Genomic DNA, 17,644 nt, shown 5'->3' with positions numbered 1-17,644 from the left:
GTGGTTGTGGAGAAAAGGGAATACTTCTACACTACTGGTGGGATTGCAATTCCCACTGCTGGTGGGAACTAATACGTTCCTTTTGGAAAGACATCCAGAGAACACTTAGAGAAGTAAAAATAGACCTGCCATTTGATCCTATAATTCCTCTATTAGGTATATATCCAGAAGACCAAAAATCATGCTACAATAAAGATATTTGTATCAGAATGTTCATTGTAGCCCAATTCATAATTGCTAGGGCATGGAAGAAGCCCAAGAGCCCATCAATCCACAAATGGATCAATAAATTGTGGTATATGTATACCATAGAATACTATGCAGCTATTAAGAAAGATGGAGACTTTACCTCCTTGGTGTTTACATGGATGGAGCTGGAAAATATTCTTCTTAGCAAAGTATCCCAAGAATGGAAGAAAAAGTATCCAATGTACTCAGCCCTAATATGAAACTAATTTATAGCTTTTATAGGAAAGTTATAACCCAATTTTACCCCAGGAATATGGGGCGAGGGGAGGGGGGAGAGTGGGTGGAGGGAGGGTGATTGGTGGGATCATGCCTATGGTTCATCCTATAAGGGTACATGTGAATCTCTCTAAATGTAGAATATAAATGTCTTAACACAATAACTAAGTAAAAGACATGAAGGCTGTGTTAACCAGTTGGATAAAAGTATTTCAAATTGTATACAGAAACAGTACACTGGATCCCATGATAGCATTAATGTACACTGCTATGATTTAATGAAAAAAAAAGATCATTGATTAAATTATTTTCAAAAGCAGATGGGAGAGTATGAGGCGGAATCTCACTTAATGTGCACACTATCAGGATGCATAACACGCTCCCTGGGTGAGGAGCACCTTTTACAAAGGGAACTTTACCCTAGAAGTGAGAACAATGTAACCTAAAAATGTGCACCCTCATATTCACTTGAAATTAAAAACATATTATTTTTGAAAGCAGTTCAAGGCACAATAGTATATATTTTTCACACTTTTTGTTTTGACCAACATAATTTAAGTGTGCCATAGAAGTTTAGCTATAGGTTCTAGTGTGCTCCAAGATGAAAAAGGATGAAAAACACTGCTATAGACACACACTATCCTTTTATTAAGAGGTAAAGTCTAATTCCTCTCCTCTAGGATAGGGGCTAGACTTAGTGACTCGTTTCACCAATAGAATGTGGCAGAAGTGACAGCCAGATCATAGAAAGTCTTACAAGTTTTGCCTGGATTTTTTGGAATTCTCACTCTTGGGTTGCTCCCTCTCAGAACCTTGTTGCCACCTGACAAAGCTGTATGCAGAGGGAACCAACCCCCAGCTGTTTCAGCAGGGCAGACATCAAATATGTAAGTAAAGGAGCCGTCTGCACATTCTATTCCCAGCAGACGCTACGTGGAGAAGCACTGAAGCCCCAGCCATACAGACCTAGTGAAACTGTCCTAACCACCTCCAGCCATTTGAGCCAACTTAGCAGAGACCTCGGATAACCCCTGGCCAAACTCCTCCACTAGATCATGAATGTAATAAAATGGTAGTTATTTTACACCACTAAGTTTTGGCTGGGTGGTTATGTCGCACTAGATAACTGAGCAGCAGTGACAGGATATTTGTTTCCTTCCCCTGCTGACCTGAGAAGATTCTGTCTTGCCTTCCAAGGAGAGGGTCCTACCTTCCCAGACCAGTTCTTTTTTTTTTTTTTTGGAGACAGAGCCTCACTTTGTCTTCCTTGGCAGAGTGCTGCAGCATCACATCTCACAGCAATCTCCAGCTCTTGGGCTTAGGCAATTCTCCTGCCTCAGCCTCCCAAGTAGCTGGGACTACAGGCACCTGCCACAACGCCCAGATATTTTGTTGTCCTTGTTGTTTTTGTTGTTGTTTGGCCAGGTTTGAACCTGCCACCCTCCGTATATGGGGCCAGAGCCTTACGTGCTGAGCCACAGGCACTGCCTGCCAGACCAATTCTTGAGCTGTTTTTTGTAATGGAGAATTAAGAAGAAAGAGAGAAAAAAGACCACAACGCAGGGGGTTTCAGGGGTCAGGGATAGGAAGCAGTTTTTGAAAAAAAAGAAAAAGCTGTAGTATGTGAAGGTAGTAGATGTAAAAGGGGTAAAGGAGGAAATCAAGAAGTCTTATGGGGGCTCGGCGCCTGTGGCTCCAGTGGCTAAGGCGCCAGCCACATACACCTAAGGTGGCGGGTTTGAATCCAGCCTGGGCCTGCCAAACAACGATGACGGCTGCAACCAAAAAATGGCTGGGCATTGTGGCGGGCGCCTGTGGTCCCAGCTACTTAGGAGGCTGAGGCAAGAGACTCGCTTGAGCCCAGGAGTTGGAGGTTGCGGTGAGCTGTGAAGCCACGGCATTCTCCCCAGGGGGATAGCTTGAGGCTCTGTCTCAAAAAAAAAAAGACGTTTCATGGGGCCGGGCGTGGTGGCTCACACCTGTAATCCTAGCACTCCAGGAGCCTAAGGTGGGTGGGTTGTCTGAGCTCACGGTTCAAGACCAGCCTCAGCAAGATCGAAATCCCATCTCTAAAAATAGCCAGGCATGTGGTGGGCACCTATAATCTCAGCTCCTCCGGGAGGCTGAGGCAAGAGAATTACTTGAGCCCAAGAGTTTGAAGTTGCTATAGTGAGCTATGTCACCAGGGTACTCTACCGAGGGAGACAAAGTCAAACTCTGTTTCCAAAAAAAAAAAAAGTCTCATAGGAGACAACATGCCTCCATAGTATTCAAAATTTACAAATAGAGGGTGGTACCTGTGGCTCAGTGAGTAGGGCACTGGCCCCATATACTGAGGGTGGCAGGTTCGAACTTAGCCACAGCCAAACTGCCACAAAATAATAGCCAGGTGTTCTGGTGGGCCCCAGTAGTCCCAGCTACTCAGGAGGCTGAGGCAAGAGAATCACCTAAACCCAGGATTTGGAGGTTGCTGTGAGCTGTGACGCCATAGCACTCTACCGAGGGTGACAAAGTGAGACTCTGTCTTTAAAAAAAAAATTTACAAATAGAGGACTAGGAATGCTTTTATTAATAAATTAGTTTTGGCCATGTGGACTGCGTTATTTTATTTAGGACTAGCTTAGTCGTAGCTGACACTCATGGCTTTCTAAGTGTTACCAATACAGCCAGGCGAGGTGGTTCATGCCCATAATTCTAGCGCTCTGGGAAGGCAAGGAGGGAGAATCACTTTGAGCTCAGGAGTTTTTGAAACCAGCCTAAGCAAAAGCGAGACCCATCTCCACAAAAAATAGAAGAAATTATGTAGGCATTGTGGTGGGTACATGTAGTCTCAGCTACTTGGGAGGCTGCGGCAGGTGGATCACTTGAACCCAGGAGTTTGAGGTTGCTGTGAGCTAGGCTGATGCCATGGCACTCTAGCCTGGGCAACAGTGTGAGACTCTGTTTCCAAAAAAAGAGTAGAGAAAAATAAGTGTTACAAATAAATGGCATTCCCTCCCCTTGGATAGTATTCCAGACCATCCTGTCCTTTCCTGTTAAGTGCTACGAAGGAAAAGTAAGCGTTGATACGAGGGTCTACACAGGTGAATATGCTGTGGGATCAGAGAAGGCTCCACATGAGGAGGAACTGGCAGTGAGTCCAAGTCCTAAAGGATGAGATGCAGTTAACTGGGAAAAAATGGAAAATGGAGGAAGAATGGTCCAGACAGAAACAAACTGCCTGGAAGGAGGATGGCTTAGTCAAGAAACCCATGTGAAGGCCAGCGTGGCTGGAATGTGGCAAGCAACGGGGAGAACACTAAGACGAGAGAAGTTGGGGAGGTCGGCATCTGAGCTATTAAGCCTCGGAGCACCAGGCCAGGCCTGTCAGCTAGATCTACAGAGCTCTATCTTTCCCAAAGGCCTCAAATATCCTGTAATCATTGGGCACAGTCTGGCCCCAGGAAGCAAAAATGCTGAATGTCTGTGACCGCAGTTGGTATAGGTGGGAGTATTATGCAGTCTCTGGCCGCTGGGTTCAGCAGCAGCTGATGGAATCTTCATCATGGCTTTCCTGGGGAGGAGAGGAGGCTTCTTATTCCATGACAGGAAATTTCATAAGCCAGTCCTGAATTTAAGCAGAACTTTAGGGAGTCAAGTCTGTCCCATGTCCTCAGAGCCAAGTGAGATTGCTGGCTTCTCAACTAGTGAAACAAACATTCCTCTTTGCCTCATAGGATTATTAAGAGGAATGAATAAAATAATAACAGCTGTGAAAGCATGGCATAATCACTGTAGCATTCAAGTGGGAGGGGATAGTGACAAACAGGAAAAAGGAGAAGAATAATAATGGAGTTCTGATGCCAACAAAGACCAAGGCCTCTGAAGCTATGGGGTTAGGTGCTTTGTTCAAGGTACAAAAGCAGCAGGATCTGAGCCAGGCATGGTGCCTCATGCCTATGATCCCTCATGCCTACTCAAGAGGCTGAGGCTGGAGGTTCGCTTGAGCTCAGGAGTTTGAGACCAGCCCCGGTGACATAATGAGACCCCTGTCCCCTTCCTCCTCCTAAAAGCAGAAAAATCTGGTCTTTTAATGATAAGAACTGCATGACAGGACTAACTCTGAAAGACTTCTCAGACATTTTGCTGGAGTTTAGCTCAGCATTCTGTGAAAAATCCTGACTTAATGATCATCCACTGAGATGAAGGCCAGAACTGCTGTCACACTGAGTGCTTGAGAACCCACATCAGCCTGACCCATGGAGGACAGGACAGGAGTAGACTCAGGAGAAGCTTACTAGAGGTAGGTTTTGAGTTTTGAGAATTAAAGAAAGTTTACAGGTAACTATAGAGGGGAAGGAAGAACATTCTAGAAAGAGGGGGAAGGAAGAACATTCCTGAAAGAGGTAGCTGCATGTGCAGAGGCTGGGGGCGGTGGGGACATGCAGGAGATGAAGGAAAAAAAGAGGATTGCAGAATGATGTTTTGGCCTTGCAGTTAGAAAAGTGATCTCAGAGAAAATTTCTTTTAGAGAAACTGAATCCAAAAGCCAGGAAAACCCATAGCCCACGTCATACTCGAGGGTGTAAAATGGTAAGTTTTTCCTCTAAGGTCAGGAACAAGGCGAGGATGCCCACTCTCACTTCTATTCCACATGTTACTGGAAGTCCTAGCCTGGGAAATTGTGTAAGAAAAAGAAACAAAAGGTATCCAAATCCGAAAGGAAGAAGTAAAATTACTTCTGTATATAGATGATAGAATCTTATATGTAGGAAACCCAAGATTTCACCAAAAGAACTATTAGAACTAATAAATGAATTCAGCAAAGTTATTAGAAACAAAATCAACACTCAAAAATCAGTTGCATTGCTGTTCACTAACAATGAACAAGCCAAAAAGGAAATGACTAAAACAGTTTTGTTTACACGATCATCAAAAAGAATAAAGCTGGGCATGGTGGTTCCTGCCTATAATACCAGAATTTTGGGAATATGAGGTGGGAGAATCTCTTGAGACCAGGAGTTCAAGACAATCTTGGGCAATATAGTGAGACTTTATCCCTAAAGAATAAAAAATTTTAAATAGCCAGTCACGGTGGCATGTACCCATAGTCCCAGCTACTCCACAGGCTGAGGCTGGGGATTGTTTGAGCCCAGGAATTTGAGGCTGCAGGGAGCCACATAGAATTTCGTCACTGCACTCCAGCCTGGGCAACAGAGTACGGAGCAAGACCCCATCTCTAAAAAAAACAAAAAATAAAATAAAGTATTAAAGAATTAACCAAGAAGACAAAGGACTTACACAATGAAAAGTACAAGGAAAATATTGCAAGCAATTGAAGAAGACACAAATAAATAAAAAAATCATTCCTTATTCATGGATTATAAGACTGACAATTGTTAAGATGTCAATACTACCCAAAATGATTTACAAATTCAATACAGTCCCTATCACAATTCCAATAACTTTTACTACACAAATAGAAAAAAAAAATCTCAATTCATCTGGAATCCCAAGGGACTTGAGTAGCCAAAACAATTTTTAAAATGAAGAACAAAGCTAGAGTTCTCGCACTTCTGATTTCAAAACTACTGCAAAGATAAGGTACTCAAAACAGTATGGTGCTGGCATCAAGACAGATATATAGACTAATGGAATAGAATAGAGAGCCAAGAAATAAATGTTTGCATATATGGACAAATGATTATTTTTTTGAGACAGTCTCACTTTGACCCCTTAGGTAGAGTGCCATGGCATCATAGCTCACAATAACCTCCAACTCTTGGGCTCAAGTAATTCTCTTGCCTCAGCTTCCCAAGTAGCTGGGACTACATGGGACTGCCACAACGCTGGGCTATTTTCAGAGACAGGTCTCGCTCTTGCTCAGGCTATCTCTATCCACGAGCTCAGGCAATCCACCTGCCTCAGCCTCCCAGAGTGCTAGTATTAACGGCATGAGTCACCACGCCCGGCCCTGACAAATGATTATTGACAAAGGTGCCAAGATCATTGAATGGGAAAGAAAGGACAATCTTTTCAACAAATGGTGTTGGGAAAACTGGATATCCATAGGCAAAAAAATGAAGTTGGGGCAGGGCTTGGTGGCTCATGCCTGTAATCCTAGCACTCTGAGAGGCCAAGGCAGGAGGATTATGTAAGATCAGTTCAAGAACAGCCTGAGCAAGAACAAGACCCCATGTCTCCTAAAAACAGAGAAGTTAGCAGTGCATTGTGGCAGGTGCTTTTAGTCCCATCTGCTCAGGAGGATGAGGCAGGAGGATTGCTTGAGCCCAGGAGTTTGAGGTTGCTGTGAGCTAGGCTAAAGCCACGGCACTCTAGCCTGGGCAACTGTCTCAACAAAATAAAAAATGAAGTTAAATCTTTACCCAATGCCATATACAAAAATTAACTCAAAATGGATCAGATTCAAAGGTTCAGATTCAACTATTATATAAAGCTATTAGAAAACATAGAGCAAAAGCTTTTTGACATTGGATTAGGAAATGATTTCTTGGTTGTAACACTAAAGACAACAGGCAACGAAAGAAAAAACAGGCATATTTGACTTCACAACATTTGTTTAATTTAGCGCATTAAAAGACAGTATCAACTCTGTCTCAAAAAAGAAAATAATTAAGTTAAAAACAAAGGAAACGTTGATACATGCTACAATATAGATGAACTTGAGGACATTATGCTAAGTGAAGTAAGCCAGACACAAAAAGACAAATGCTACATAATTCCACTTCTGTGACGTACTTAGCGTAGTCTAGATCACAGCCATGTGAGGGAGAATGACGGTTGCCAGGGCGGTAGGGAGAGAAAAATGGGGAATTGTTGCTCAATGGTGTAGAGTTTTAGTTTATTTGTTTGTTTTGTGTGTGTGTGTGTTTTGAGAGAGTCTCACTTTGTAACCTGGGCTAGAGTGCAATGATGTTATCATAACTCACTGTAACCTCAAATTCCTGGGCTCAAGAGCCCAACTTCAGCCTCCTGAGTAGCTGGGACTACAGGCATGTACCATCAGGCCCAGGTAGTTTTTTAAAAAAAATTGCGCAGGCCTATTTGCCTTCTTGCTCCGGCAGTGGCGTCCCCTTCACTGTCTATGGTGAATGTATCCTGTTTTGTAAACTTTCTTACTCTGTAAGTCTATCTTTGGCTTCTTCAATAAACTTTGTTTCACACTTGCCTTAAAAAAAAATTGTGCAGGTGGGGTGTGATGGTTCACGCCTATAATCCTAGCGCTCTGGAAGGCTGAGGTGGGTGGATCCCCTGAGCTCAAGAGTTAGAGACCAGCCTCAGCCAGAGCGAGACCTCATCTCTAAAAATAATAGCCTGGTGTTGTGGCAAGCGCCTGTAGCCCCAGCTACTTGGGAGGCTGAGACAAGAGAATTGCTTAGGCCCAAGAGTTTAGGGTTGCTGTGAGCTGTGATGCCACAACACTCTACCAAGTACAACAGAATGAGACTCTGTCTCAAAAAAAAAAAAAAAAATAGAAAGAAAGAAAATTGTGCATGCTGGGTGCAGTGGCTCCCATCTGTAACCCTAGCACTTTGGGAGGCTGAAATGTGTAGACTGCTTGAGCTCAGGAGTTCCAGACCAGACTGAACAAAAGCAAGACCTGTTTCTACTAAAAATGGAAAAACTAGACAGGCACTATAGCAGGTGCTGTAGTCCCAGCTACTTAGGAGGCTGAGGCAAGAGGATTGCTCAAGCCCAAGAGTTTGAGGATGCTGGATGCTATGACATCACAGCACTCTTCCAAGGGCAATAGAATGAGACTTTGTCTCAAAAAAAAAAAAAAATTTTTGGCAGACAATATCTTGTAGGTTGCTCAGACTAATCTTAATCCCCAGGCCTCAAGTGACCCTCCCACCTCAGTCTCCCAAAGTGCTAGGATTATAGGCATGAGCCACTGCACCAGCTCCAAAGTTTGAGTTTTATAAAATGGAAAGAGTTATGGATGGAGATGAGGTTGCATAATATCATGTGTGCATGTATTTATAACTGACTATACATAATAATTCAGAATAGTTAAGGTGGTAAGCTTTATATTATGTGTGTGTGTATATATATATTTTTTATTTTTTATTTATTTTATTTTATTTTATTTTTATTTTTTGCAGTTTTTGGCCAGGGACCGGGTTTGAACCCACTACCTCCAGTATATGGGAGCGGCATCCTACTCCTTTGAGCCACGGATGCCACTCAATTTTTTTTTTTGAGACAAAGTCTCAAGCTGTTGCCCTAGGTAGAGTTCTATGGCATCATAGCTCACAGCAACCTCAAACTCTTGGGCTTAAGCAATTCTCTTGCCTCAGCCTCCCAAGTAGCTGGGACTACAGGCGCCCACCGCAACACCCATCTATTTTTTTGTTGTAGTTGTCATTGTTGTTTGGCAGGCCTGATCCAGGTTTGAACCCACCAGCCCCACTGTATGTGGCTGGTGCCCTAACTGCTGAGCTATAGGCACTGAGGCGATATTATGTATATTTTGCCACAATTTTTTTAATTGGGGGAGAAAAAGCCAGGCAGACCCTCAAGTGAGTAGTGAAACATGAAAGGTACACAGAGGAGGCAAATCTGGTATAAAACTAGAGGAGCAGAAATGAGGGAGACCAAACCAAAGCAACGACCCAAACCAAAGGGTGGGAGACAGAGCCTGAAGAGGTGCCTGAGATTTGTACATGGTTCCTGTGGTCAAAGCCAAGAGTGTGGCCAGAGGTGACGTACAAGTACAGTTGACCCTTGAACAACACGGGTTTTTATTTCTTTCTTTGAGACAGAGTCCCGCTCTGTCTCTCTGGCTAGAGTGCAGTGAAGTCATCACCCCTCAAACTGCTGGGTTCAGGTCATCCTCCTGCCTCAGCCTCTCAAGTTATCTGGCACTGCAGGTTCGCACCAACATGCAGGCCTGATTTTTTTATTTTTTGTCATTATGTTGCTCAGGCTATAAGTAGCTCTTTGTAAAAAAATAAAATAAAATACATCGTATTTACTTAGAAGCATTCAGAATGTCAACAAAACAGCTGCAACTTTTTTTTGCAATTATAGAGTGGTATTCAGTTAACAATTATTTCATATAAGCTGCCTCAGAGACAACTGAAGATGAAAAACTACCATCCCCTTCTATAACTAATGTCTGCTGTGCACCAACAAGGACCTGCTTTAAATTTCCGTGCCAGTTTACAACCCCCACACTGTACCAGGTAAGGTTAATACAGTGGCTCTTGAAAATAGCCCCAAGACAGGGCCATCTAAAGACACATTCCGTAGTGTGTTAACTACACAAAAAAAGACACTGTACCGTTTAAAAACAAATCTTACACAGTCTTACATTTCAATTTTTTTCTTTAAAAGGAGTGAGTTGTGTACAGGGGGGATTAAATACTTTATAGACAAGAAAAAAAACTGTGCTGGAATCAACTTATTCATCATCGTTTCCATCTTCTCCTCTTCATCCTCTTCATCTTCCTCCTCTTCCTTCTTTTTCTTGCTTTTTTCAGCCTTGACGACTCCCTTTTTCCCTGCATCAGGCTTTCCTTTAGCTCGGTATGCAGCAATATCCTTTTCGTATTTTTCCTTCAGCTTTGCAGCCTTCTTTTCCTTAGCCTGCTTGTCACCCTCAGCAGTGTTATTCCACATCTCTCCCAGCTTCTCTGCAACATCACCAGTGGATAGGCCGGGATGGTCTCCTTTGATTTTTGGGCGATACTCAGAACAGAACAAGAAAAAGGCCGAAGGAGGCCTCTTGAGTGCATTGGGATCCTTGAACTTCTTTTTTGTTCCCCCTTTAGCAGAGATATAGGTTTTCATTTCTCATCCACCTTTGCCAGATCTTCAACTGTTCCTTTCTGTTTAGCAGACATGGTCTTCCCCCTCTCTGAGCACTTCTTAGAAAACCCTGAGAAGCTGACTGAAGCATCTGGGTGCTTCTTCTTGTGCTCCTCCTGACAAGTTTGCACAAAGAACGCATGGGATGACATTTTGCCTCTCGGCTTCTTAGGATCTCCTTTGCCCATGTTTAGTTATTTTTCCTCAGCGAGGCACAGAGTTGCCCAGTGCCCATCCAGCTCTCACTTGCCCAGGCACTGTCTCTATGGAGCTAAATGTACTGCAATGGCTGTCTATATATATATATATTTTTTGAGACAGAGCCTCAAGTTGTCCCCCTGGGTAGAGTGCCATGGCATCACAGCTCCTCCAATTCCTGGGCTCAAGCGAGTTTCCTGCCTCAGCCTCCCAAGTAGCTGGAACCACAGGCACCTGCCACAACACCCGGCTGTTTTTTGGTTGCAGCCATCATTGTTGTTTGGTGGACCCAGGCTGGATTCGAACCCACCACCTAAGGTGTATGTGGCTGGCACCTTAGCCACTTGAGCCACAGGCCCCAAACCTAAGTATCTTTTTATATACTTCTTGTAAACTCTTCACTCTGACTCATGAACTTTTACAGACATTCTAATTAACTGCAATTATTATTCTTTTCTGGTGCGCCAAAGAATCGCAATGGGACCAGTGGGAACAGTTTGATGGGCTTCATTGTCCAATCAGTCCTATTTCAACTATTTTTGAAACAATCTTTTCTTTTCTTCCTCCCAATTTTCCCCTATTCCAAATATGGAACTGACTATGCTTCAAAAAGGCTAAATTTCTTTTCAAGGAAGAGTAAAATCCAAAGTCTGTATGTTTGGTGTGTAAATCAGTTTGATAGTGAGTAAAGGACATTGCTTCCAGGGGACAGACCTGAAGAATATTTTTCTTTTTAAGGCCATGAGATTTTTGTTTTGTGTGTGTTTGTTTTTTGAGACAGAGTCTCACTCTTGTCATCCTGGGTAGAGTGCCATGGTGTCATAGCTTACAGCAGCCTCAAACTCTTACCTCAGCCTCCCAAGTAGGTACAACTACAGGTATCCTCCATGATGCCTGGTTAGTTTTTCTTTCTTCCTTTCTACCTTTCTTTCTTTCTTTCTTTCTTTCTTTTTTGCAGTTTTGGCTAGGGCTGAGCTTGAATCCACCACCCCTGGTATATGGGGCTGGTGCCCTACTCCTTGAGCCACAGGCACCGCCCCCAGTTTTTCTCTTTTTAGTAGAGACAGGATCTTGCTCTTGCTCAGTCTGGTCTGGAGCTCCTGAGCTCAAGTGATCCACAAGCCACCACCTCTAAGAATGCTAGGATTGCAGGCCTGAGTCACTATGCCCAGCTAAGGCCAGGAGTTTTTATTAGAACTTTCCATTTTTTCCAGTTCTATATTATTTTTTATTCTAAAATAAAAGTTTAATCTCTTCTATCATATACTTCCTTAATCTTTAACTGCTCACCAAAATCTATTATTATAACCTTTTCTCTTTTATAACCTTTATTTGAATTATCTGTCACCAATCAGAATTCTCTTCACTGAGGCAAATTTGTTTGCATTTATTTTTGGTCTGAACTAAATTTAGTGCTCAACTGTAAGAAAGACTTTCCAGTTAGCTGTGCACATTTATACCTCAAGTATTTATAAATGGTCTATGGTTTGCTTCAAATTTAATCCTTTTTAGAAGAATCTAAGTACAAAATGAATGGTGAGCTTAGTATTTTAATCAAATAAAACTTAATAACAGCTAGGTGCCGTGGCTCATGCCTCTAGTCCTAGCACTCTGGGAGGTGGAGGCATGAAGATCATTTGAGGTGAAGAATACAAGACCACCGTGAGCAAGAGTGAGACCTCATCTCTACTAAAATTAGAAAAATTAACCAGGCATTGAGGCCAGAGCTTGTAGTCCCAGCTACTTAGAAGGCTAAGGCAGGAAGATTGTTTGAACCCGGAAGTTTGAGGTTGCTCTGAGCTTGTCTGAGGCTATGGTACTCTAGCCGGGGTAACAGAGTGAGACTTTGTTGCAAAAAAAAGAAAAGAAAAAAATATCTGAGAGCAGTGGCTCACGCCTATAATCCTAGCACTCTGGGAGGCCTAGGTAGATGGATTGCCTGAACTCACTAGTTTCAGATCAGCGTGAGCCAGAGCAAGACCTTGTCTCTAAAAATAGCTGTAGTCTCAGCTACTTGGCTACTTGGGAGGGTTAGGCAAGAGAATCACTTGAGTCCAAGAGTTTGAGGTTGCTGTCAGCTGTGATGCCACGGCACTCTACTAAGGGCAACAAAAATGAGACTCTGTCTCAAAAAAAAAAAAAAAAGAAATAGAAAAATTAGCTGGACATTGTGATGCACACTTATAGTCCCAGCTGCATAGGAGGCTGAAGCAGGAAGATCACTGGTGCCCAGGAGTTGGAGATTGTAGTGAGCTATGATGACATCACTGCACTCTAGCCGTGCAACAAAGCAAGATCTCATTTCAAAAAAAAAAAAAAGGTAGATGATAATGCCTAATAGATTAGGCATGCTTATATTTCCAATCATTCCTAACAAGTATAACAAAGGCAGTACAATCAATTATATAATGCTAACCAAGGAAAACTTTAAAATACATAAGGTAGGGCTGGGCACAGTGGCTCACACCTGTAATCCCAGCACTCTGGGAGGCTGAGGCAAGTGAATGGACCTGAGCTCACAGGTTTGAGACCAGCCTGAGCCAGAGTGAGACCTCGTCTCTAAAAATAGCTGGGAGTGGCTCGGCACCTCTGGCTCAAGCGGTTAAGGCGCCAGCCACGTACACCTGAGCTGGTGGGTTTGAATCCAGCCTGGGCTGATCAAACAACAATGATGGCTGCAACCAAAAAATAAAAAGAAATAGCTGGGTGTTGTCGTGGGCGCCTGTAGTCCCAGTTACTTAGGAGGCAGAGGCAGGAGACTCTCGCTTGAGCCCAGGAGTTGGAGGTTGCTGTGAGCTGTGATACCACCACACTCTACCCAGGGCTATAGCTTGAGGCTCTGTCTCAAAAAAAAAAAAATATAGCCGGGAGTTGTGGCAGGCACCTGTAGTCCCAACTACTTGGGAGGCTGAGGCAGGCACCTGTAGTCCCAACTACTTGGGAGGCTCAAGAGAATTCCTTGAGCCCAAGAGTCTGAGGTTGCTGTGAACTATGATGCCATGACAGCTCTACCAAGGTCAACAAAGTGAGGCTCTGTCTCAACAAAATAAAACAGAACTAAACAAACTAGGGGCCAGGTGCAGTGGCTCACACCTGTAATCCTAGCACTGTGGGAGGCTGACAAAGTGAGACTCTGTCTCAAAAAATAAATAAATAAAATAATGATAATAAAAAAATATATGATTTCAGGAAATCCCCTATGAAAAGAATGGGCATGACCAGTGCCATTAATGGAACAAGTAAAGTTTAATGATTAAAAGGGGCCTAGCCTCCACACAGCAAATCCATAGACACGAAGCAGACTGGTGGTTGGTTGCCTAGGGTTGGAAGGAGGGAGGAGATCCAGAGTGACTGCCAATGGGCTTCTCACTAGTGTAATGGACATGTTCTAAAACTGCAGTGATGGTTGCCTGACTCTGAATATCCTAAAACCATTAAATTGTATATTTTATTTTTATTTATTTATTTTTGAGACAGAGTCTCATTTTGTTGACCTCAGTAGAGTGCCATGGCATCATAGCTCACCACAGCCTCAAACTCCTGGGCTCAAATGATCCTTTTGCCTCTTGCCTCAGCCTCTCCAGTAGCTGGGACTATAGGCACCCACTACAATACCTGGCTATTTTTTGAGATGGAGTCTTACTCTGGCTCAGGCTGGTCTCAAACCTGTGAACTCTGGTCAATCCACCCACCTCGGCCTCCCAGAGTAAACTATATATTTTAAACAACTCAATTATATGGTGTGTGTGTGTGTTTGTTTATTTGTTTCGAGACATCATCTCACTCTGACACTCAGGCTGCAAGGCAATGGGCCTGATCATGGATCACTGTAACCCTGAACTCCTAGGCTCAGACAATCCTCTCATCTTAGCCTCCCAAGTAAGAGCCAACATGCCCACCTAAGTTCTTCCTTTAAGAGAAGGGTCTTGATTACTCATGTTGGTCTCAAACTCTCCTCAAGAAATCCTCCTGGGACGCGTGGCCGGGGCTGGGGCTGGGAGCGCAGCGCGCACGGCCTTCCCGCGTGATTGGCGCCCGCCGCCAGGCTAGGCCTGCGCCGCGATGGCAGCGATGGGCAGTAAGCGGGTGACGGCGGGGAAGATCGCCAGCAACGTGCAGAAGAAGTTCACCCGAGCACAGGAGAAGGTCCTCCAGAAACTGGAGAAAGCAGATGAAACAAAGGATGAGCAGTTTGAACAGTGTGTCCAGAACTTCAACAAGCAGCTGACTGAGGGCACCCAGCTGCAGAAGGATCTCCGGACCTACCTGGCCTCTGTCAAAGCTATGCATGAGGCATCCAAGAAGCTGAATGAGTGTCTGCAGGAGGTATATGAGCCCGACGGGCCGGTAGGGATGAGGCAAACAAAATTGCAGAGAACAGTGACCTGCTATAGATGGATTACCACCGCGAGTTGGTGGATCAGGCACTGCTGACCATGGACATATACCTGGGCCAGTTTCCTGACATCAAGTCACGCATTGCCAAGTAGGGGTGCAAGCTGATGGACTATGACAGTGCCCAGCACCACTTCGAGTCCCTTCAAACCGCCAAAAAAAGGATGAAGCCAAAATCGCAAAGGCTGAGGAGGAGCTCATCAAAGCCCAGAAGGTGTTTGAGGACATGAACATGGATCTTCAGGAAGAGTTGCCCTCCCTGTGGAACAGCCCTGTGGGTTTCTATGTCAATACCTTTGAGAGCATTGCAGGCCTGGAGGAGAACTTCCACAAGGAGATGAGTAAGCTCAACCAGAACCTCAACCGTGTGCTGGTCAGCCTGGAGAAGCAACACCTTCACATCAAGGCCCAGCCCAGTGACCACACCCTTGCAAAAGGAAACAAGAGTCCCTCACCTCCGCCTGATGGCTCCCCTGCTGCCACCCCTGAGATCAGAGTCAACCATGAGCCAGAGCTGGCTGGTGGGGCCACCCCTGGGGCCACTCTCCCCAAGTCCCCATCTCAGAGTTCTCTTCCTGCTGTTGTGGTGGAGACCTTCCCAGCAACTGTGAATGGCACCGTGGAGGCTGGCAGTGGGACTGGACGCTTGGACCTGCCCCCCGGGTTTATATTCAAGGTGCAGGCCCAGCGTGACTATACGGCCACCGACACAGACAAGCTGCAGCTCAAGGCTGGCGATGTGGTGCTGGTGATTCCCTTCCAGAACCCCGAAGAGCAGGATGAAGACTGGCTCATGGGCGTGAAGGAGAGCGACTGCAACCAGCACAAGGAGCTGGAGAAGTGCCGAGGCGTCTTCCCTGAGAACTTCACTGAGCGGGTGGAGTGACAGTGGCGGGCCGGTGGTCTCCGGGCGTATGAAGAACACCTCTTCCCAAAAATTGTGTGGTTCTTTTTATTTTTTTTTTCCATTTTCGTTTTTAAACTTTTGAAAAATAAAGGGAAATCAAGAGGAGAGACCTAAACCGATAGGTATTCTCCCAAAGATCAGGTGGTTTTCCAAAAAGCCCCATCCCAGCAAGTCTGGGGGAATTCGCCAGTGTTCCTGAAGCTGCCATAGTTGAGTTCCTGCAGTGAACTGCAGTGAACTAGGAGCTGCCTAGTTGAGTTCCTGGCACCCCTGCTTATGCCCGCATGTGTGCCCGGTCACAGGGCGGAGCTGGGGCTGCCCAGCCACATGCTTGCCTAAAGCTTCGGCCATGGCACCCAGGCAAGGGTCCTCTTTTTCCGGCAGCTGCTGTGGGTGGGGCCCAGACACCCAGCCTGGCCCTGCACTGCAGATGGTCTGTGTGCTGTTTGAAAATAAATCTTAGTGTTTAAAACAAAATGAAACAAAACACTGACAGAAACACTCAAAAAAAAAAAAAAGAAAGAAAGAAATCCTCCTGCCTCAGCTTCAGCCTCCCGAAGTGCTGGGATTACAGTTGTGAGCCACCTTACCTGGAATGGTGTGTAGATTTTATCTCAACAAAGCTGTTGTAAAAAGAGTGAGAGAGATATCCTGATACATGCCAACTTAGGTTTAGAAAGGCCCATCAAGTTCCCCTGCTCCAGCCAAGAATCAATCATAAATAAATAACCTATAATCTTTGCCAGGATGGGATAGTATTATCTTAGTTTGAGGATCTAGAAATGTTATTGTAACTATAGGGAAGTATCAAAATAAAAATCTCTTATAAGTATAGAGGCAATAAAAAATACCCATAGTTTTCATATTTTACCATCAAAGTATAGTTACAGACTTTGTAATTATTTTGTTTTTTGTTGTTGTTGTTTGTTTTTGAGACAGAGTCTCATTTTGTCATCCTCAGTAGAGTGCCATGGCATCATAGCTTACAGCATCCTCAATCTCTCTTGGGCTTAATTAAGAGAGTCTCTTGCCTCAGCCTCCCAAGTAGCTGGGACTACAGGCACCTGCCACAACGCCCATCTATTTTTTGGTTGTAGTTGTCATTGTTGTTTGAGAGGCCCAGACTGGATTCGAATCCCCCAGCTCCTGTGTATGTGGCGGGCAACCTAGCCGCTGAGCTATAGGTGTGGAGCTGATTATTTTATTTTTATGTTTCTATTTGGTGTGCTAGAATGTTTGAAATGTTCAAGAGATTGCTCATTCTGGCTTCATGACTGTAATCTGGATGGTTTAAGGGAATGTAATTAAATTTGAGTAATGACCTTTATGGAAGATTCCCAACTATTCATTCCTCTTTGGATAATTGGTATAAGCTGAATGAAGATTCCATTCTCACCAGTGATTGGCTTAAAGATGACCATGTGACATGACTCTGGCCAATGAGATTCGAGTAAAAGTCCACTGTCGGGAGTTTCTCAGAGAGGATTCCACAGTCCCTCCCACCAAAAAGGAAATATTAAGAGTCCCACTTCCTTCTCTGAATTGTGTCTGGATACTGTGATGGCACTGCACCAGCCAAATTGTTACTTGTGTGAGAATGATGCCAATACATGGAAAAGGGCAGAGCTAGGAGAATTACAGGAAGTGGAACCTGAGGCCAGCTGTGCTTTGCCTAAAATCCACCCTACCTTCTGGCTTCATGTTACGTGAGATCATACATTTCCTCATTGTTTAAGCCATTCCAAGTAAAGTTTTTGTTTTGTTTTGTTTTTTTTGAGACAGTGCCTCAAGCTGTCCCCCTGGGCAGAGTGCCGTGGCATTACAGCTCACAGCAACCTCCAACTCCTGGGCTCAAGCGAGTCTCCT

The 17,644-nt window shown here is 44.4% G+C and overlaps 1 pseudogene across 1 annotated transcript; it reads left to right on the top strand.

Annotated features, from left to right (window-relative positions):
• The first annotated feature begins 14,538 nt into the window (after positions 1-14,538).
• Positions 14,539-15,883, top strand: LOC100949374 (annotated as a pseudogene). The gene has a single exon (XR_152692.2). The product of XR_152692.2 is annotated as a myc box-dependent-interacting protein 1 pseudogene (transcript).
• The last annotated feature ends 1,761 nt before the right edge of the window (positions 15,884-17,644 follow it).

This window comes from Otolemur garnettii, unplaced genomic scaffold (assembly GCF_000181295.1).
Source record: "Otolemur garnettii isolate 467f Iridium unplaced genomic scaffold, OtoGar3 scaffold00001, whole genome shotgun sequence".
Lineage (NCBI taxonomy): Eukaryota > Metazoa > Chordata > Mammalia > Primates > Galagidae > Otolemur > Otolemur garnettii.
Note: the sequence above shows the minus strand (reverse complement) of the source record. Positions and strands in the feature narration are given on the sequence as shown.